This window comes from Pleurodeles waltl, chromosome 9, assembly GCF_031143425.1.
Source record: "Pleurodeles waltl isolate 20211129_DDA chromosome 9, aPleWal1.hap1.20221129, whole genome shotgun sequence".
Classification (NCBI taxonomy): Eukaryota; Metazoa; Chordata; class Amphibia; order Caudata; family Salamandridae; genus Pleurodeles; species Pleurodeles waltl.
The window spans coordinates 817,093,668-817,117,154 of NC_090448.1; the positions used below are offsets into that span (position 1 = coordinate 817,093,668).

Genomic DNA, 23,487 nt, shown 5'->3' on the forward strand with positions numbered 1-23,487 from the left:
TAAACAAAGAAATTTCTGTGAGCTTCTTAGCTGGAAAATGGGTCTCTTGCAGCAGCACCATAGAAGGATTCTCTGCTTTAGCCCAAGCCTCTGTTGCACCCCTCTTCTTCCCATTATTTAGGCCATTAGTATTCAGTGAGACAACCTTTATCTCAGCCATTCCAAGGAATAGGCACTGAAACGTCGTTCTAACTTGTTGGCTTGAACCTGTATGTAGAAGAACAACTTTAAATGGAGGAATCAGAGTGTAATTGTAGCTACAGTGCAAAATATGCATAAAGTGCCTACAGTGCATGATTACAAACAACGGCAAATCATCTATGTTCCGTAGGGCATAGACATATAACCTGCTGCCTGCACAATCCACCATTCGTGTCTGCCCATTCACCTTTAAAGTGTCTATAGTGCAAATACACAGATGAGATCTCACGGGTATCCAGCTATTAATGTGCTGGACATCCCCTCTGCCGCCCCCCCAATCCTCCCAGGCCCACAACCGATCCTTCCCATAACTGCGCACTCTGCACAGCTCTATAGGTCTGCTGCCCTGCATTGAAAGAGGTATACCAAGATGTGTACGCTTCCCGGTTTTTGCCCATGTGCGCCAAATATCGACCTATAAATCACCAACAAATCAACTTTTGTATCTCGTTTTTCATCCCCTCCACACCCCTCCCCCCTCACTCTGTGCACCCACATTCCCCCATCCCTCCCTAAGCGACCTTTGCTTGAGGCCCCCCATGTAGGGACTCTAAGATCTCAATTCTGTATGGAGAGAAGGGGGGGGTTTAGCAGCTTCAACCATGTACAGAATATTTTCCCACCCTTCAAAAAGGACTTTGAGTTTTGATTGCTGAACAAGGCCCACAGTGGCCCTGACTTTTTGGGAATCCAATATCAGCTCTATGAATTTGCACCGTCTCCGTGCTGCAAGCGCTGACATATCTGAGAAAATTTAAAACGGGTACTTGAGAGACCTTAGCCGTAATTGCCAGTGCAAGAATACGTTCTTTAATTTTAAATCTTAAAATTTCTCCAAAATTCACCACTATCGTCCGAGGATGTCTTGCGCTGGGGGGGCTGGACTGCTGGAACTTGATGAGCACGCATAATAATGAGATCCATGTTTCTGTTCCTAATTAAGATACCAGCTTGCATCATTCTGAGCAAAGCCCACAGTTAAATTACAGGAGTGAGTGCCTTCAGAGTTACCCGCTATTCGCTGCAGTTGGGTCCAAGGAGCTTAAGTCAATGCAATTGTTTGATCACTCATCAGAGGGTCGGCAGGCCAGATGTAACTCAGTGCCCTTTATAAATCTTTTCTGCCCAATATTCAGTCGAATATGCAGCGCTGCTCCAACCCTTATATTTCTTCTGGCACAACAGTGATCACGCTAACTTCTGGCTTAACCAGGACTGGGGTGGAACGGCAGAAGACTAGTAACATGGCAGAAAATAGGGGTGCTTCTTTTGGTAAAGGCCCAGGCCGTCCTGAGTTAACTATCCAAAAGCAGAAGGGGGTGAGAAAGAGGGGGAATGTACTACGCAAATAGAAAGCTTGCTTCTTCAAATTCTGGGCGAACCTAAAACTTTGAAAGTGTCACAAGAAGAGGCAAATCGAAAAACTGAAGCTCAATTAAATCTTGTAAGAAATAAAATGCAACAACTGAACACCCGTATTAAAGAGGTAGAGCAACGGGAGTCGGACCAGGAAGATGGTGGGGCCCACCTGGATATATCTGTTGCTAAATGTCAATCAGAACTAGGTGACTTACAGATATGGATTGACGACAGCGAAAATCGATCACACTGTTCCAATTTAAGGTTATCAAATTAATCTCTGATCATATAAATCAGCACATCTTTACAATATCTGGGGATAGAAACATGGAGCCTTTCTCTGCTTTTGATTTAAATCCACTCCAGACCCTCAACATTTAACACGGACTGCTTTTGGGTATTTGTTCAAAAAGTGACAAATCTACAGGTAGAAGTATCCTTCTGAAGAAATTAATTAACCTTTGGTAATGCCCCTTCTGGTGGATACTCTGTAGAATCACAGATTTCCCCCCTGTCCTCCTACCTCTTCATTCTGTGAAGTGGCATCTGTTTAGCTTCTAGGAAAGTCTTACATTAGTGCTTAGCACACGGTCACAAGTAATTGTTTTATGCTCCATGTCTGACGGTGCGTAAAACGAAGAGCAAAGAAACTCAGGTCACTGCACAGTGCAGGGGCATGTCACTTGGGATTATCTTTATAGAGAAGCAAGTATTAGGGTATTAGGGTAATAATGATGCAACGATGGGAGGGAGGAGGATGGGGTGGTAATCCTGTTGTGATTTGTAGGTTTTCCAATTTCTTTAATTATTTCTTACTCGTCACAGAGAGTACATCCTTGCTCCTCAGTGCAGTCCTCTGGCTTCAACTTTCAGTATGCTTTGGTACACAGGAGGTCTTTTGGGTAAGGTAGACTTAATAGTTGTGCCCTGGAAAAGAAGGAATCAGGGGCCTTTATCTTCAGGTGAACTTGCCCTATAGGCAGATAGCCTGGGAGGATGGAGAAACCCTTAAAGTAATAAAATAATTGGTAACAAATTGAGACATTCCATTCAGATGCGCCCATATAAATCCTGGGCATGCTTAATTAAATTGCAGCAGATTCATGTCCTGTGTCGGGCACTATGCATTTTTAGGAAGGCTATTTCTTAACTTTGCTCTGATTGCTCCTGTACCATTACAAATTCACACCAGTGTAGTCTCCTATGCCCTTTAGAAGACACCCGCAGTCAGGGGTGTACCTATTAATAGTGCAGTAGGCGCAGTTGCATATTGTCGCAGGAGCGTAAGGATCCCAGTGGGCCTCAAAGATGTATTTTTGTTTCAACTAAAACAAGGGATTCCTTATTTGCAAAAGGCCTGTGACAACCTTTGTCAAGCAACTGCTGTAGTGGCCGTTTTCTCCTAGGTCTATCCTTCAGTGGAGAGATTAGCAAGGATGCATTTTCCAACCACTTGAAAAGCATGTGACCCTGAGTTTACCTTGCGGACTTTGAACTTACAACTTCCAGAGGACTGCATTTGCGTCAGTGGCGAGCTTCAGTGCACTCAGGCATCATCCCGGCATGACATGGAACACCGCAAGGCAGATCCAGCTTCACGTTTTTGTGGTGGTTAAGTTGATTACCATATATTGGGTAATGGTAACATCTGTTATTCACGACACATAGAAAAAGCAGAAGAGTGCTATTAAGTATTGCATAAAACGTATAACAGTTGGGAAGGGACAGAGGGAATACAACCAAGTCCATGTAAATGCATGTGGAATAATGATGGCTTTTAAAGAAGGGATTTCTGCTAGTTGAGCTAGTGAGACGAGCCTGGTTAGGGTTGAGATTGGGTCAAGGGTGAAGGAGGCACTACATTTCTGGGGGGGGCAGGGATAGGTCTGGGGACAGTCCTATGCAAAGTGCATGAGGTCTGCGATGTTGCAGGCGCTGATAAGCTTATACAATCACAAAGTTCTGAAGTGATATAGAAAGGCGGAGATGTAAGCATAGTTTGCAAGTATGCTTTATTGTAATATACATTTTACAGTGATTCAAGGGTAGTCATGTGATGTCCGGCATAGGTATTGGAGTGGAAGGGTGCCCTTTACCACTTTGTGTGTATGCTATAAAGTGCAGTATGTACACAAAGTTCTAAAAGTTGAGAAAAAAGAAAACTTTCCTCAAACTGTATAACCGCATCGAGGAAGCAGAGATTTTGGCACAAAGTCCTGTGCACTTTTCTTTTTAATAGATACAGCTTTGGATAAAAAAACATGAGTGGTAGCATGGAAATGGCCATTTACAACCCATGGAATGTCCCTCTGTCGCAAAAAAGCACATAGCTGTACTTTGCGCAACAATATGCAATTTTTAAATGTAAATCAGAATTTGTGTTGGAAAGTAAATCATAACACAACACTTTGCCTGGGTTTGCATTATTTTGTGATGCACACATAGTGAAAAGTGTTAGTATATTTTCCCCTAAGTCTTGTTGCACATTTTGTAGCAGCATGTAGGGCCTATCATACACTGTGTGTAATATATTTTTTACTGATATATATATTCACAATGCTTTTTCTATCAGGCTGGGATCCCTACGTCTGTATACACACATCAGTAGTATCCATTGCACCAACCAGTTATACATACAGATATCTGAAGTCATTATTTTAAACAACTAAGCTTTCCTACCTGAACAATACATTTTTGGTTTGTCTTGTATTTAATTTCCACTCAAGGTGTTTGCATTATATATTAGACGCAGTTAACACCCACGGTCAGAGCCACTGGTATTATGTAGTGGAGAGGACCAAATTGTGTGGCATGGTAGAATCGATTATGCAGCAGTAAAAGGCAAATTAGAAGGCATAAAGCAGCCCCTTTTTGTGATGGCATTATTTCATTATTTTTGCATTTTTTACAAATCTTAGCAAAGGTGTGACATCTTTATTACACGTTTAACAGAAAATTACAGGAATAAGTTACTGAAAGGCTGACGTGTCACCTTAGGAATGGCTTTCCACTGCGCAGTGATTTCTGTGGCTGCAGTTTCAGTAGCTTTTAATCCGTTTGAGATAGAAACAAGAGCTTCTTGTTAAACACTGAAGGTTATGCAGCAGAACACAGATCATGTTACAAATGCAATAATTCCATAATTATGCAGGAAATGCAGCACCCGCCGAATTGCATAATTACAGTGGCCCTCCTCATGGTACACTGCTTTACATGGTATTCGTAAAAGTCACAAGCTGGTCCATACACAAAAAAGGTTTGCTCAGCACAGTATGATCTTGTCAAGACTGGCTGTTCTTAGTTTGATGTGAAATGCAGTCACCATCAAGTGACCCATCATGAATTCCAAAAGCAGCAAAATACATTTTGTGAGCAGAGCATGTAAGAAAATGGAGAACAGGAAAAACTGTTAGTGAAATATAACAAATTGGTACGGCTTCAACACAGAAGCCTTGAAAATTCTGTCAGCCATTGAGACATGTTGTGTTTCAGGGAGCAAATGAATGTACAGAAGCCACTCAGCCTCTGGCTGTGCAGTCATGACGTGATTGAGAAGAACAGATATCAAGGATATGACTTAAGTGGCCACTCCTTGAAGAGAGAAAATGTGAATTTAAGTGGAGACTAAACATGATTAATTCAAGGAATTAAAATGGGCTTATTTAGCTTAGGTTCCTCAATTTTTAAATCAGAATATGTTTAATAAATAGTTCATACAATAAAAAAACAACAGAAACTTGACATTGGTGTAAAAAGTCAGCTGGGTCTATGAATAAAACTATATTCACAAGTTGATCTATAAGTCATACACCAGCAAAATGATGAAATATGTCATTTTTTCCACATCTCTATCCCCATCTCCTTTGTAGCGAGGATCATAGTTCCCTTGCTTTTATGCACTGAAAAACGAAAATTTTAAACAGGACTGCATTGATGTATCGGTTTAAACTTTACATGCTGTTGGAGTTTGCATGGTTACACTCTAACAATCCCTTACCTGGCTGTGGTACTATGGTGGCTTTGGGCTGAGTTGCACACTGATTTTCCTCTTTTTCAGCATGAAACTTGGCTTTGAAGCATCAAGCAGGTTAGGGATACATAGCTGTAAACTTTCCCAGGTGCACGCATAATGACTACTCCTTTCAAGGTTTTTTGCTTTGAATTCTGTGACTTGTTGCATTAGTTTTATAATTCAAGAAACAAGACTACAAGTCCCACAATCCAAAGAAAACATCTAGACTGAAGCAGCTTATAACACATACATGTAGGAAATTTGTTAAGGCAGTTTCTGAGGAGGGCCTAGGGCACTAGATGACACAGAGCCGGGTTCAGCCAGCCAGTGGGTGGTATGTGAAGGTCCTAGTTCTCGTCATTGGCAGGCTGAAGGCAGTAAAGAGTAGACAGCAAACAGCTTCCTCCTCTTTTGTCCTAACTGGCACTGGACACTGAACCTGTGGGCGACCAGACACACAAAGAATGGGCAAAGCCTTGGAGTCTAAATAAAAAGTCAGAGGGATTAAGGCTAGAGTGAACTTAATGAGAGTCGGTTGCATTACTAGGGCCTGGTCACACTGTCAAAAGCAGGGCCATAATAGGTTAAAGTGACCTCATTTTGAAAATGAAAAACTGTGACATTTGACGAACATAGAAGTAGGACTACAATTTTGCATTGGCTACTGGGCACAAGTAACAAAAAGGAGATTTGGTGAACTAAAGTAGTTGCCTAAGATCACACAGTTTATGGAAGCTGGTCTTGATCCCAGATTTTGCAGTTTTACACTGATCAATTCAGGAACTAGGTGTGCATGTCTTTCTGAAATCAAAGGGTAATGCTTTGTTTTAGAGGATGAGATTAAAACGCAGGAAGCAGACAGACTCCATATTTTATTTTGGACATTTTAAGATAGTGCAAACCTTGCCCAAGGACAGAAAAGTTCTTCACAATAGACAGACCGTGAAACATGTTTTATTTTTTTCAGCATAGCGATAATTGCCAGGGTTTACAGGATGCAGATCTGAGGCCAATATTCAAACAGGGTTCCCCATGTTACATGGTCAGCAGCTGTAGCCATGAGGTCATATCTTCTCTTGTGAAAGCTCAGCTCGTTTTGGGCTTGATGTTCCAAGAGGACCGCAAGCAAGGCAGGCATTTGGCTCATACCTGGCTCAAGCTTTTAGTGGCTTGCTCAGTTCAACATTTAATTTGGTTGTATTCTGGTACTTATAGTTTTGCCTCTAAAAAAGTAAAAATAGAGCTGTTAGATGCTGTAAGAAAAATATAAAACCACGACTTATTATGTGTGATATGTGCCTCCTAAACAGAAGGGAAAGTAGTGAAGAGAGGCAGAAGGATCTATAAAACAAACTGCCTTTTCTACAATCCCGAACCAAAAAAGAAAGCATACCTGGCCTTTAATAAAAAAAAAAAAACCTCGATATAGCATCAAAGGTTTGCCAATTTTGTTACAATTTAAATAAAAACAATGCAAATGTGTTTTCATTTTGTAGCCCCATTCCTTTTCAAAAGTTTGTTTTGCAGGTAAGAGGAAATCTCATGAACTCATGTGTTGGCTGAGGGTCTTTCAGATGCTGATTTGCGTCTCTTTGTGTCCTGCAGTGCTGCTTCACTGAGAGGCTGCATCACAACAGGGGAGTCTCTGAAACTACTTTAAAACAAATACCATATGTCCTTGTGGTGATAGGAGTGGGATTAAGTGAGTGTCTCTGCTAATGGTGGAGGTTCCCCAGAGTTTTCTTTATTCCCCTGATCCCCCCCAACCTCCCCCTCCCACCTTGTCCCCCTATCCCCTCCACTCCAAAATCTGGGTGGGGGAGACATATCCCCCGTGTCCACCACACTTCCTACCTCCATGGAGGGGGGGTGGGGCATGGGGTCGACGCTAACTTCCCATTATTCATTTACTACCCTTCCAAATCTACCGAGCTAGGTTCATACCATTAAGACCTGTAGCTCCATAGCATACAATTCACAAGGTATCCTCTTTCTGGAAAGACCGTTTCTTTTACTGGGGTCTCCGCCTGCCTACCTCATGATCCCACTAAGGAAAACCATATAATTAGTGTGAGCAGTGCAGTACTTAGCAAGGGTTCGATGGGTGCTGATGCACAAAAGGAAATGGCTTGCCTGTCCATGATGGGTGGTAAGCTGTAGCCATATATGGAGTTTATTGGGCTCCCGCATCCTGTGCCCCGGCGCCACTTAATCTGCTGCACTATTAATAGATAGGTCTCTGAATTATCATAGTGCTGAAGTGGTCGCATGATGTTGCATCCCATAAACCACTGCTATGGATAATAACAACGTGTTCCAATTAAATCTGAACACTGAGCAACCAGTGTGTACTGTTTATAAAGCAGAGGGCTTTTGAGGTTTTATTTTAAAAGTTGTGTGTGTGACATTACTTCTGTTTTTTAGCTAAAGGTCTGCGGAACAAAGGCTTCTCTGAGGAAGGTCATGTCGTTAAAAAAAAAAATGTACTTAGTAATGTGAACTTTAGTCTGTTGCGTCTGTAGCATGTTAACATCCTCTACGGGATTAAGTTTCACCGATACGAGCATACTTTCTCAGATGCCTGAGGCACTCGGTACCTGTCAAGGCTTGCATTGAAGAGGGCTCAGTACATTCTGGGAAGTGGTGGACACACCTAAAAATTCTTTCTCTTTTTACTTCCCACTTGTAAACGTAGCGTCATCATGACTAGAAATTTAGGTTGCTATTATTAGGAAAGTTAGACCTTTCTTTACTGGCTGTATAAAGACATATGGAAAAAGCATTATTGTCTTCTAAAGGTTTGTTACATGTGTGACTAAAAATTACACCCTTAAATATGACAGTGTGCATTTAATTTCCTGTATAATTTTGAAGTCCGCTAATAACTATAGCAGTGAGTCATTGATTAGACTGATCATTCACCAGAATGTATGGCATAAATGGAGTCACAATTATTTTTTTCCTGTTTTTTTGTCTGTTGTGAGACGGTCTACTTATTAGTTTAAGGTAAACACAGATATTGTTTTTCATATAAATACTTTAATGACTTTGGTATGTTTTCTATACAACAGACATATGCCGTCCATTAAATTCCATCGTCCATTCAACCCAAGATCCGAAGGGTTCAAACCATACATCTTACCCTGTCAAATTTTGTACTTTTGCAGAAAAAAATGTGACCCTTAGGTTGACGTGCCGAATGCTTATATTTGTGAATAGTTATCTGTTTGCCTCTATGTGTACCTTACGTTAAAATAAAAAAGCAGATGTGGTACAGAACAGAAAAAAACCTCTAGAAATCATTCAGTTTCTTCTTTAGTCCGTCAAGTAAACGTTAGTAAGTGAAAGAAGAATTTGAAAACCCACTTGGTTCACAAGATAGTGAAGACACAACAGTTACTGTAACAAACTTGTAGGTTACCAAGATCTGAACTCCAGACGCTGAAATTAATTTACAGTACTGAGTTTAGGCCTATACATTACGCCTAGACCTACTGAAGTTCGTTACCCAGTGTTCCCAAGCTGACTTAATTTTGGCAGGACTTTTTGGTCACTTGTGACAGTTGTGTCAAAAGCACATAACTGTAAGTGCCCATTAAAACAGCAGTGACAGGTTTTGCAGTGCAAAATGTTAAAGTTAGCCTTCACAATATCACCAGGCATACTTCCTCTGGAATCTAGGATGTGGGCGTCCTGGATGACTGTAACATCTGGATCACCATCTCCGCTTTCCTCAGTTTTGTATTTCCTTTCTCTCACACTGCGGCTTTACTGTAGCGCCGTGTGCTGACCCAGTGCCTAAGATTTTGTGCCCTAAGCATGGTGCTGTATAGACTACTCAGTTCTACAATCTGTACACACATTTCCTCGCGTATTCTTTCAAATAATTTATCAGGTATGTCTCCTCCTCTTCCGGTTTGCTGAGTAGTAAGTTACGTGGTTTCTGTGGAAGTCAGATCTAGAACTTCAGAGAGACAAAGCTGTGAGGCGTGCACGAGGTATGGTGTTGGGGTTTAGTCATTTATTTATAGTTGCAGTTTTATTTTGGGTCAAATATGTCCATGGGCGTTTCGGCTCTTTACAAGAGAACATGAATACATGAATACAATAGAACAATTGTCATGAAGAAACAGTTAAAGAACTAAATACAGGTCAAATTAACGTGAAATTAAGCAGTGGATCTTAAGGGTAGGAATTAGATAAAGAGATCACAGCATTAGCCAAATTGTCTTTCACATAGGTAGTCCCAAGAAGTTTCCACAGCTCTGCCTGCAGACAACTAGTGCCTGGACTACAGACTTCAAGTTCTGTTTTGGAATGAAATGCCTGAAGACCCACAAAAGACAGAATTGGTTGTGAGCTGTGCCAGGGCGTTAGAGCGTAAGAGGATATCATTCAGGATGAAGTCTTCAGATAGATTTGAGTTTAATTTACATACTTGTGATAAAGATTCACAGAGTGACTGAGAATATCTTCAAATGGTTCTAAATGTAGATTGAACAGAGTTGGGGATAGGACCCCTGTGGAATCCCTTGTGGTAAGTAAGCTGGACTTTGATAAATTAAGAGCTCCGAGTTTCAACTACTTGAGAAAGATTCAGCAAACAAAAGAAGAACTAATTTAGGACTACTCCGTTGACGGGTACCCGTTCTGCAGGTTAGTTAATCAAAGGGATGTAATTGAGAGTATCAGCAGCATCTGGAGAACTAACAGCATAAGTAGGCAGGGGCTGCCATTGTTCAGAAGGCAAAGAGAACACTCCAAAACTCCACCCTTTCCTCCTGGGCGTTTAAGGTTGCAGCACTTTTTCGACCCCGCCAGTTTTTCTTCATATAAATTTGAATTATTGTGCAGTTTCCTGTGAGTTTGTTTTTATTCTTTATTTTTCTCACATATGTGCATTTGATGTAAAGAATTCACATCACCAATTTGTATAAGAATTGTACTAAATGCACATATTTGAGAAAAATAAGGATCAGTTGGAAGAATTGTGTAATGTATTCTGAGTTTTATGTAGTCTTTATTTTCGGCGGTTCATTCTTTAACCTGCTTTCTTTAGCTTGTGTTATTCATGCTACTCTGTACCTCATTTTATTTGAAAACTAGGAATAGGAGCAAGAATGAGAAACGTGTTTATTTCAGGCTATTGGCCCATTATTTATTTTACAAATTGAGCTTTGTTTTGCAATAACTGGCCTGAGGCATCGCACAAGGATATAATAGCGGAAGCTACACACTATAGTAGTAGTAATTACCACAGCAATAACATACTTCTCAATACTCTATTGCTCATTTTATATGAAAAGCATGTACATGGGAGCACGGATGAATAAATGGATGTAAGGGTGGATGCTTGAAGGCTGAGCAACAGCCTCTCATTAAACAGACTGGTTTTCATGATGCTGTTCAATTTCCGGTCCCACCATGCAACACAGTGCTTTATTATGTGCACTCTACTGGGAATATTGCAGCACTGACAGAGGGATGGGTTTGTGGATTAGACTGATGAAGCTGTCATTAAATCATTGGCGGGCTATAGTCCCTTAGTTACCAGAAAGTGGTTGCTGCCCACAGATGTTGGCCGCACATAGATGTTGCATAGTACTCCATTCTTTTTGAAGACCATGTGCATGGGAGCATGAACGAAAAATATATGAACGCTAAGCAATAGCTCCTTATGGATTGAATATGCCTTTGATTTTGCACATCAGTGGCCTCAGCACACTATACAGATGTTAATTAACAATACCACGCTTCTTAGTACTTTGTTGCTCAAGTACACCGTGATTCCTATAATTTGGAAAAATAATATGCATGATAGCAAGGTTGAATGGCTCTGTGGATGTACAAATGTCATGCCACAGTCCCTTTTGTAATAGAATGGCCTTTATTGTGCAGTCATTGACCTTACATGTAGCCTGAGAAGTATCCCGTTGCTCGTTTTTAAAGGGGCACAAAGCACAAGGAACATCAACCAGACAGCCTCCTAATGGGCTAAGATTTTTCAGTTGCTTATGGATAGATAATCCTTTTGTCACATGTCTCCTGCCAGTGTCACATCTTCTGCCTCAACTTCACCATTCCAGAGGATGTCCTTCACGTGAGAGAGCATAGCCTAAGCTGAGGATTAGAGATGCTTGAAGTCCTAATGATTTTCCAAAGCTACAACTGTCCCGCCTTTTGTAACTGGAAACGTGCCATTGTGGGGGGTGAGTTGTTCAAAGGCTTTACGACAATTGTTCTCAACTAAATCTCTACCACTAAAGTACTCTGTGCGGTTTTTGATGGTTCTGCAGCATCTTCAGCTGCTACTTTGAGGGCTCCTCTTACTGAAATGGGGTGAAGCTGCTACTCCTGTTAAGAACTGTAGAGTTGGTCCATCCACCTGTACGTGGCTATTATCCTCATTTTGTTCTCTTACAAAAGAAGGGAGATGGTATTCACCCAATTTTGGATCTATGTGATCTGAACCAGTTCTCTTGAACAGGTGCTGACATATTCAGAATACGGACTAGATGTGTACAGTGAGTCTACAGGATGCATGCTCTTGTGGTCGTATCCAGACGTTCCACACCTCCTTTCATATATAGCATAGAACACTAATGCTTCCAACACAAGAAGCTTCTCTATATTCAAAACCTGTTCCCCTGAGTCTTCACCAGACTTTGGATTCTGGTTGCAGTTTTATGCATCTACATAAGGTACACTGCTAACACTATCTAAAGGAATGTGTCTAGGTTGCTGGAGGGCATCCTTAGGAGATAAATAACTTAAAGTTTTTCAGTCAATCAAGTGTATTTGTCATGACAATCCAGAAAGCATCCATACAAATGTTGAATAAATAAAGAAGTAAAATAATACATTAAAAAGACTACATTCAATACAGAATTCAGGTATGTATAATTTACAATAAGTATAAAAAGAAATAGAGTGAATAAATAAAATCCTATTAAAATGCTAATAATCCTGCAACTGATAAGTAGTTTAATCTTATTTTTCAGGCAAACAGTATGAAGCGTGAGACAGCAATAACTATCAGCCTTGCAATAACTGATTGTAAAATCTGCCATACAACAAGATAATTTTGTAAACCCATGTTCTTTATGATAGGAACAAGCCACTTGAAACTAAGTCTATGATATGAAGGACAAAATAGTATAGTGAAAACTGGTGTATTTATGTTCCTACCACTAAAGGAGAAAATAATCAGTACTTTGTGTGAAATGTATCTGGTGACAATTAGGAAGTAACAGCAGCTAATGATAAAGTGATGAGCCTATTATTTATATACAGACTCTTAGCTATCAGGTGTTCAATCTCTTATGCCTGTACAATTCAAATGGGGATTAGATTTGACAGTCAAGAAAGCCTTAATTAGACCACCAGATGGAACATTCCTGTGAATGTTAGCTGCAAACAAAAGAGCAATAATGCAGATTTACTAGGTTTTATGTTGAGTAATTTGTTTGAGTTTGTGCCCTAGGCATGTCAAGATTTCCCAGAATGCTTGTTTATGAGTGCTTAATGCCGAGTTACTCTGTAATCTAATACAATAAAGGACCAGCCTTCATTTAGCCACTTGTTTGATGCCCCAAGTCCCAAGGTGCAACCATAAAGGGGTAGGTTTTGTGCTAAACAGTAATTGTAACAACGTTTTGATAAATTTAACTTCACTAAATTTCAATGTATCTAACATTTGATGACACCATAGTTTAGAGCCACATATAGCTGCAGATTGAGCCTGTGTCTTGTAAATTTCCATTACTGGGGAAATAATTTGTGGACCTATTCTCTAAGCAAATATCAAAGAGACATTTGGCCTGTGGCCCACTACAACAGTACTACTTGTTTTGCCCAAGAACAGTTTAATGCGACCCTAAGACCAAACAGTCAAAGTCATGAACCCTTTGTAGCCTCTTTAATGCTAAAGAGGAGACTTAAAATGTCTAGAAGAGTTAAAAAACACGAACTTTGTTTTTGATGGATTGACAGTCCACATTCTTCACATATCTCACAAAATTATATAGTATGTTCTGGAACCCTGTCGCTGATTTAGATATAAATGAAGTGTCATCATAAAAAAAAGGCCATGTCTTTGAACCTGCCAAGTTAGACGTATCATTCAAGCAGCTTTCAACAGCATTAACCACTTCATTTATAAATAACAAAAATAATATCAGAGCCATTACAGATCCTTGGTGATCATCACAGTTAACAAAGATATGTTGAGTCCATTTACCATTAGTCCCACGTCCTAATCTGGTGTAGTTATTGACTGCAACCAAATGCTCAGGTTCAGTGTAGAGGTTGATAGTTCCAGATATAATACATTTTTCCACAAATTCTAATTAGTCTATGGGTCAATTTGTAACTCCTTTTTATATATTGGTAACATTTTTGCTCCAACCCTGGACTGTGGTATGGAAGCTCCTTTTGCATTATAGATGGCCAAACTGTGTGGCCCCTTGGTGTCAGGGTCATGCTTATTTTAAACTCTGGGAATATTATCCACTAGTTTTTTAAACTACTCAGAGCAGAATTAACTTTTTGATATTAATTTCAGTGCCTGCATCACTTATAATTGTGCAAGAGAGAGCACAAATTTCTACCACGTCGAACTAACTATATAACATGAACAGCTTCCATACTTCTGGCATTGTGCGTGCTTCTGGCTTAATGGAATGAGATAGGGTGCCATGTGATATGAAATCCCAGAATTTTATGGAGTTTTAGCTTTCAAGGTACTAAGTCATTCAACCAACTGTTCTTGGACCCATCGATCTTGTTTTGCCTTTATTATGATTTCAGATTGCCTGTGAGCATCTTATTTTTCGGCCACATAGCAATTTAAGTATTATGTTTCATAGTCTTAGATGTCATTTTGTCCCAAGTATGTTTACTTGACTTATGGCCCTATTTCGGCAAACATGCTTAGTAAAATTCGTAGCCAGCACTAAAAAGAGTCAATCGTTGAGATCTAACAGGGAGTGACTATATTCAAGCAGATCCTTTACTTCTTCCAGAAAGTGAATTACATCTTTATAGATGTTGCTTGTAATACGTCTACCTTCATTATAATGTTCCATTCAGTCCTTCTTCGATCATTAGCTAGACAAATTTAGTATCCTGTCGGATGATCATTTTTAAAATCATCACCTTTAATGGTAAGTAGCAAAGGCTTGTGATCACTCTTTGGTCTCTCAGGAATCATCATATCTATGATTTGGTGCCTTAGGCAAATGTACACATCTGCCAAAATATAATCAATTTGTGATGACTAGGGGCCCTTCTTGGAAAGTTGGCATACTCGGGCTTTCAGAGGGAGTTCTCCCATTACATGCCCCTACAAGGCCATTTGTTAGGCCATGGAATTGGTGTGTTTCAGATTAGTCTCATTCCATTGGCATATACTCCACAAGTCATTCTCATTTTCCTGAACTGATATTAACATAGGGATGTTGTTAAACCTGGCATTATTGGCATGGTCTCCCCTACCTGTTTGCCTCTACTTACCAGGTTGTTTTTGTGTGCTGGGCTCTGTTTCTGCTGTTTTGTTTGCTCTGGACACTTTGCCACTGCTGACCAGTGCTAAAGTGTAAGCGTTCCCTGTAGAAATTATATGTGTACATTGGCTTATCCATGATCGGCATATTTGATTTGCTAGTAAGTCCCTAGTAAAGGGCACTAGAAGAGCCCAGGTCCTGTAAATCAAATGCTACTAGTGGGCATGTAGCACTGGGTGTGTCACCCACCTTAGTAATCATGTCTCATAGCTGCCACTGCAGTGTCTGTGTGTGCAGATGTTAACTGCCACTTCGACTTGGCAAGTGTACCTACTTGCCAGGCCTAAACCTTCCCTTTTCTTACATGTAAGACACCCCTAAGGTAGGCCCTAGGTAGCCCCATGGGCATGGTGCAGTGTATGTTTAAGGTAGGACTTATACTAATGTGTTTTATATGTCCTGACAATAAAATACTGCCAAATTTGTTGCTTACTGTTGCAAGGCCTATCTCTCTCATAGGTTAACATGGGGGCTGCCTTTAAATATTCTTAAAACGCAGATTCCCTTTGGGAGCAGATAGACATATGGAGATTGGGGTCTCTGAACTCACAATTTAAAAATACATATTTTAGTAAAGTTGGTTTTTAGATTGTGTGTTTGAAAATGGTACTTTTATAAAGTAGGTATTTTCTTGCTTAAACATTCTGTGAATCTGCTTGTTTGTGTATTCCCTGTCTGTGTCAGTTTGACAGTTGGACTGTTTGCACCTCTCCTCTAGACAGTGACACAAAGGGAGCTGGGGTGTAGCCAGCATATCCTTATGGGCTATTTGGGCTGATAGGTGGGGAGGGGAAGAGTGGTCACTTAAACCTGAAAGGACTGTGCCTGGCCTCACACAGTGCAGTCTCCAACCCCCTGGTGTGTGTCTGGGGCCTGGCATGGGCCAGGAAGGATCTTGAAAACAACAGAGTCTTCTCTTTGAAGTAGGCCTACTTCAAAGTCAGAAAGGGGTATAAGAAGAGCACCCAAAACTCCTGAAAATCAGATTACTTCTGGAACTAAGAGGAACCTCTGCCAAGGAGAAGAGCTGGAGAAGTTGGAGGAAGAGTACTGCCCCTTTGCCTGTGACTGTGCTTTGCTGGTTTGGCCTGCAGTAGCTGTTTCTGCCTGAGAGAGGACAAAGACTGGCTTTTGTGTGACTTCCTCATGGTGAAGAATCTCCAAGGGCTTGAAACAGAGCTTGCCTCCTGTTGTTGAAGTCTCGGGGACAGCAAAGACTTCTCTCTGCCAGCATTTGGGCTTTCTGCTGAAAGTCCTGCCTGCCATGTGGTGCCCCAACCTGTCTCTGGGCCCTTGAAAGGTGCAGCTGGTGGAAAAGGACAGAAATCCACGCAAAGACTGCTGTGCGGGGAAACTAACGATGCGCTGCCGGCGTCGCGGGTAAAATCAACGTTCCACCTGCATCGCGGCTGGGGGATCGACGCGACATGGCTGTGGAAATGACGCGCAACACCTGCAGCGGCTGTTTATAATGACACAAGCCCCATGAAGTGCAGTTTCTTGACACTGTGCGACCGGATTTCGACGCAACATCGCTGGGTGCGGAATATCAGCGCAAGCCTTGCCCGGACCTGAGGTGCCTGTCCGGATCGACGCATCGCTCTCTTGTGGCGAGGAAAGAATTTGCACGCCGACCTGACCAGAGGAGGAACGACGCACGGTCTTGCGTGCGAGTGAGAAATCGATGCTTCACTGGCCTTTTCCGACGCACACTCACCATGTGGTGTTATTTTGACTCAGTTTGGTCTTGTTTTGTTTAGATAAATATCACCTATTTTTCTAAACCTGTGCTGTGTAATTTTGTAGTTTTTTCACTGAGTTACTGTGTGTGTTGGTACAAATACTTTACACATCGCTCCTGAAGGTAAGCCTGCCTGCTCGTGCCAAGCTACCAAGGGGATGAGCGGGGGTTAACTGAGGGTGATTCTCCTTACCCTGACTAGAGTGAGGGTCCTTGCTTGGACAGGGGGTAACCTGACTGCCAACCAAAGACCCTATTTCTAACAGATGTTTATAGAAATAACATTAAAATCGACATCACACTATGGTCATGTTATTAGGATCTCTAACTGTTAACAGATGGTCAGCATTCACCAGGGTTATTGACTTCCTGGATTTTCGATTTTCCCGGTTATGCACTTTGAATAATAATCATTTATTCACAGTTGGGGATCTGCTAGTCAAACATTGTAAATTAGGACAATCAGTAAACAATTATTTTCTGTCATCATTTATTAATACTTTTTAGCATAGAGTGAACGTTCTAAATGGGCAGTCTATCCTAGGGTAATGATCTTCAGTGAAGAAATTTAAAGAAAACATTAAGGAATTTAGGCAAAAATCCCAGGTCTGCTGTAATATCTAAATGCTCCTACCATCTTGGGTCTTTAAATTTTGTCACTAGGCCAGCTACATCCCAAGACATGATCTTTGAGGTTTGAATCATATGTGTTTTAGAAGTCAATTCTGATGGATACAAATACCTACGGCTTCCTCACCTTATGAATTCTCCCAATGCGCCAGCATTCCACAAAAATGTTCTTCCCAGCTCTTCATGTCGACGAGGATGTCACAATTGCACGGCTCCACATGCGACTCCGTCTGACTTAATCCTGGCAATAAGAAGTCCTCTCTGGCGTGCTGATATCAGTTCCCTTTTTTCCATGCCTTCGACGCCAACGTTTTTTTCCTGGCTCTCGAACAGCTGCTGTTTTGAAGGTGTTCTTGTTGTACTAGACACGGGGGTCGAATGTCAGTCACAGATTCTCATGAGGACTGCTTGTGGTGCCTAAGCTCGGACCACGACGTGGAGGGGTGCATGTCCTGCCAGCTGATGAACCCAAAAGCCTTGAAAGAGAGAGAGGATAAGCTCTTCTTGTCAAAAGCTAAGAGGGGGCATAAGGGTCATCGAAGATCTAAGGCGAGGGACTCTTCCTCACACAAGTCCTCGAGATCTCACAAGAAGCGGCGCCGGCACGATTCCCGACTCCATTCTTCCAGAGATCAGTCTCGGTCCCCTCCGAGACAACGCCGTACGGCGTGGGAGGTCAGTCCAACGATCACTCCTCAGCCTCTGAGTCCACAGGCTTCTCTGGCGCTGTTGTTGATTGAGGTCGCTGAGTCCCCGGCAAGTCCTTCGATTCACTTTACACCCGTGTTAGCTCAGGAGCCGGTGGCACAAGTTTCAGATCTGACCCAATCGCATCAAGATGAGCAGAGGTTTCCTGCCTTTCCGACTCTGGGAGCGGATCCAGCGGCGTTCCGTAATGCTATGTTTAGCATTTTCAACAATGCTGCGGACCCTGCAGGTGCACCAGCTGTCCCACGGGTCCATTAGCTTTCTCCTTGAGTTCATCGGCGCCGTCCAAACAGGCTCTTTATGTACCCTTCTATCCGGCTATAGGTGCTGGTTGGACACCAATGACGTCCTCACCGCAGATGATATTGCCAATGGCGCTGATGCCGGTGCCAGATGAATCCCGGTCGGGGCGCAGTATATCTCCACCATCTCCTACACCAGAGCGTCCATCTGCCCTGAAACCGGTGTCATTGATGTTGGCTAATTCTCTATTGACGCCGAGATTGGAGGCCAGATTGAGAACAAGGAGGAGAGCCTTGAGGCTCTTGGAGGAGCAGGAATATCCGCATCAGCTGTTGGAGGAAGGAGAGATTCCTGAGCCTATGGGGGAATTTCAGGGTCTGGACTCTGCAAATGGATTGGATACGTCCCCGAGTGAGATTTGCCCCGGGGCAAATTTATAGAGGGGGCAGCATCTTATCACAGTGTTATAAGGAAGGCTTCTGAATTCTTGGAACTTCCGTTACCAGCATCGGAGGTGAAGACAAACATCTTGACTGAGGTGTTGCATCCTTCCTCTGCGTCTGCAGAGCCTCTACTCCCTTTTAATGATGCCCTTACTGATCCTATTTTAGACATTTGGAGGAAACCTGTCACGACTCCAGCGGTTTCCAGGACTGTGGCTTGGAGGTACAGAGTTGCTCCTGGGGATCCTTAATTTTTGTCAACATCCAACTCCTGAGAGCTTGGTTGTTCAAGCTTCTTGTTCTGCCCGATCTGCACCTGGCTCGTTTCCTGCTACTCCATCGGATAGGGAGTCTAAGAGGATGGAACAAGCTGCCAAGAAAGGTTTCTCCTCATGCAGTATGGCCTTGAAATCGGTCAATGCTACCTATGTGCTGGGGAGGTATGTTCAAGCCATGATGGACATGGCAAGAGCTGTGGTGCCGAGCTTGCCTCAGGAAGTGCAGGGGCAGTTTGATGAGCTTCTTTTGGACACTCAAGCAGCAGCCAAGCAGATTATCTAGTCTGATCTGGATACAGCTGATTCAGTGGCCAGGGCAATGGGCACTTCAGTGGCGACCAGGAGGCATGCACGGCTTAGGTCTTCTAGTTTTTCCACTGAGGTTCAAACAACTTTGTTTAGACCTTCTGTTTTATGGCAAGAAGTTGTTTGGGTCCAAGGCCGACTCTGCTTTGTAAAGTTTTAAAGACAGCAGGGCTACAGGCTTCAGCGTCCACACCCTTTAAATCCTTTCGGAGGTTCAGGGGGTTTGGCCGTGGATCCTCTTTTCGTGGAAGGCCACAGTCCAGCAATCAACAGACTGCCAACCCTCTCTATAGGTCTTTTAGAGGGCAGGGGAAGATTAGAACACGAGGAGCCACCCAGCAGCCTCCTGCCTCATCCTCTTCCTCTGGGGGAACCCAACAAGGAAAGCAGCCTTAGTTTTCTATCCATCTTGGATAATGCTTCTCCCGTAGGGGGCAGGCTATTTTATTTTCTCCACAAGTGGGAGTTAGTCACATCAGACTCTTTGGTGCTAAATATTGTGGGATATTGTGGGGAAAGGTTATGCCCTTCCTTTTCAGGAGTTTCCCTCTCCCATCCCTCCCAGTCATTCATTTTGCTCGGAAGATCATTTCCTGGAGGTGCAAGTCCTTTTGTTAAAGGGTGCAGTGGGGTTGGTTCCAGAGCAGGAAAGGGGTCAGGGATGCTATTTGAGATATTTTATGATTCCCAAGAAGGATGGTCGATTGAGGCCTATCCTGGACCTGAGGATTTTGAATTGGTTCCTCAAACAGGAGAAATTCAAAATGCTGACTCTAGCACAGGTGCTTCTTGTGTTGAACAAGGAAGACTGGATCGTGTCTGTCGACTTGCAGGATGCTTATTTCATATCCCCATTCTGAAGTTGCACAGGAAGTATCTCCGGTTTGTGATAGGGTCGAAACACTACCAGTTTGCCATCCTTCCTTTTGGTCTTACTTCCTCACCTCAGGTCTTCACGAAGGTGATGGCAGTGGTTGCAGCGGACCTCAGAAGGAAGGGAGTATCTGTATTCCCTTACCTGAACGATTGGTTGATAAAAGCCAAGTCCCCAGAGCTTGTGCTGCATCACTTGCAAATGACAACACGGTTGTTGTTCAACCTGGGCTTTACGGTAAACGTGACCAAGTCTCACCTGGAGCCCTCTCAGCGCCTCCTGTTCATAGGGGTGTTTCAGATGTCTTGGTGCGACCAGTTACTTTACGCATTTCCCCCCACACCCTTGATTCCTCGGGTTCTGAGGTAGATTCGTGAAGATCGGGCTCAAGTCATTTTAATAGCTCCGGATTGGCCAAGAAGGGTGTGGTACAGACACCTTCTCCAATTCGCACTGTGCCCTCTGCTCAGTCTCCCTCACAGGGCAGACCTCCTCTCGCAGTTACAGGGGCAGGTTCTACACCCCAGCCTCCAGAGCCTGCACCTACATGCCTGGAGATTGAACGGGGCAATCTGAGTTCCTTTTCTCTCCCTCCAGAAGTGGTGGATGTTATCTTATCGGTCAGGCGACACTCCACCAAGACTGTCTATGCTAACAGATGGGCAAAAGTTTTTGCTTGGTGTGGAGAGAAGCAAATTGATCCCCTGAAGACCCATTTGTCTGATGTTTTGCTTTTTGCCCTTTCCTTGGCACAGAAGGGATGTACAGTTGCAACTGTGAAGGGTTATTTATCGCCGCTGTCGGCCTTTCTGTGCCTTCCTGATCAGTGTTCCTTATTTAAGTCTCCTAGTTATTAGGTTCTTGAGAGGCATGAGTAACAAATTTCCTCCCACTATGTTTCTCATGCCTCAGTGGGATTTGAATTTGGTTCTTACTTTTTTAATGGGTTCACTGTTTGAGCCTATGCATTCTTGCTCTTTGAGATTTTTTGTTTTGAAAACAGTTTTCCTCACAGCTATTGCATCTGCTAGACATGTGGTGAGGGAGCTCCAGGCTCTTAGTGTGAAACATTCTTTTACATCCTTTCATGCTGACCAGGTGGTGCTGAGAACCAGGGCGGCTTTCCTTCCTAAGGTTGTTACTCCCTTTCATATGAGGCAGTCTATAACACTCTCTTCCTTTTACCCTCCTCCCCATCCTTCAAAGGAGGAGGGGAAAAGGAAGAGCCTTCATTGCCTAGATCCAAGAAGTGCTTTCAGTTTTTTCATTGAAAGGATAAAATACTTTCGTATTGATGATCAACTCTTCGTTGGATATGTGGACAAGATGAAGGGTAAAGCAGTCCACAAGAGAACCCTTTCCAGGTGGTTCATTCTTTGCATAAAGATTTGTTATTCACTGGCAAAGAAGGTTCCTCCTGAAGGTATTAGGGCCCATTTTACCAGGGCTAAGTCTGCCACTTCGGCCTTAGCTAGAGGTGTACCAGTTGTTGATATTTGTAAGTCAGCAACTTTGGCTTCCCTCCACACTTTCGTGAGGGATTATTGCTTGGACTCAGAAGTTTTAGGGACGGCCGTTTTGCATGTTCTGTGTTGCAGGATTTCTTGGTGTGACCGGTTAGGCACCCACCTCTGAGTGCAGTACTGCTTTGGGATCCTATTCATAGGGTGAGGAATCCATAGGTAGTTGTATCCATCAGAAGAACAAGTTACTTACCTTCGGTAATGCTTTTTCTGTTGGATACAGTAGCTACCTGTGGATTCTTCACAGTCCCACCCGCCTCCCCGTTGCCTGTCTGGTCATACCAAGACTTCTTTTATTAACATTATAAATGTATATATATGTTTTTAGTATTTCTAAATAAACCGATATTGTGGTTTATGTTTGTATTTGGATTGGCATATATTATTTTTGTGAGGTCGGTATTCACCTGTTTGCCTCAAAGGCACGTAAAAAATGGTGAAACTGGCGTCTGCCGGCGAGTACTTCTTATTGCCGCAATGACGTCAGACGGAGTTGCGTTCGGAGCCGTGCAATTGTGACGTCCTCGTCAACATGAAGAGCTGGGAAGAAAATTTCCATCAAATGCTGGCGCATTGGGAGAATTCATAAGGTGAGTAATCCACAGGTAGCTACTTTATCCATCAGAAAAGGCATTACCGAAGGTAAGTAACTTGTTAATCAGGTATAGTAGCAGGTATGTATATCAGAGATGCCAGCATGGCAATGAATAAATAGTTGTCAAAAATAAGTACACTCAGGCCATCATTATGACTTTTGGTGGGCGGGCGGTCCGGGTGCCACTGTGAGCCTGGCGGTTCCTGCACTGCCAGACTCATAATGAGGGCCTCAGTCCACAATGGATAAAAGGATGCCAAGTTTAAATCTATTTTCTGAGCTGTAATATTGTGTGGCACAGTACGTTGTGAAACAGAAGGCTTTTGTATGTATTTTGGTGAAGCAGACTTAATTAAACTGGATATTAGTTTTAATGGATGCTGTGGTCCGAACGTCTCTTTGCCAACAGTCCAGTCCTCAGATTTATATGTGAGGCCCACAGTTATGTTATCCAAAGGGTTGTAATCACAAGAAACTCGTTTTACTGAAACAATTGCTGATCTAATTACTGTGTAATGGTGCCTAATATTTTATCCAATGTATAGATTTATTAGTAAGTGAATTCCTGTCTTAGTGTTTCAGAGGAACCAGCTTGGGCACGCCACAATATCTACTAGAAAGTTAGTTTTAGGGCAAGTACATTTTTCTTCCAGTGTTATTAATAGTCAGAGTAGTTCAAAGAAACTTAGCAAGAAATAATCATTGGTGAGAGATACTATAACATTTACAGGAACGTTGGTATAAGACCAGTTCAAAAAAGGCTAGCAACACTCAATCAGTTGTGTCCAAAGCCTTAAAAATATATATTATTTTCATCAGCGGAAAGTTACCCTATAGTCCAAGTTTTCTCAACAGGTGTTGTCTGTTCTTAATGTATTAAATAACTAAAAAAATAAAGTCAAGTAGTACCCCAGTCGGTAAGGGGGCACAGAGAGGTGGCCCAAGCAAGACCCTTCTAGGCTTTCACATGTGCATAGGGGTCTAGTCTATTCCCAAGCACTGCTCGGTAAT

General features: G+C 42.5%; 1 protein-coding gene across 2 annotated transcripts in view; it reads left to right on the forward strand.

Annotated features, from left to right (window-relative positions):
- Nucleotides 1-23,487, forward strand: part of ITPKC (inositol-trisphosphate 3-kinase C) — a 627,543-nt gene that overhangs the window by 281,458 nt on the left and 322,598 nt on the right. The gene's annotated exons all lie outside the window — the stretch shown is intronic.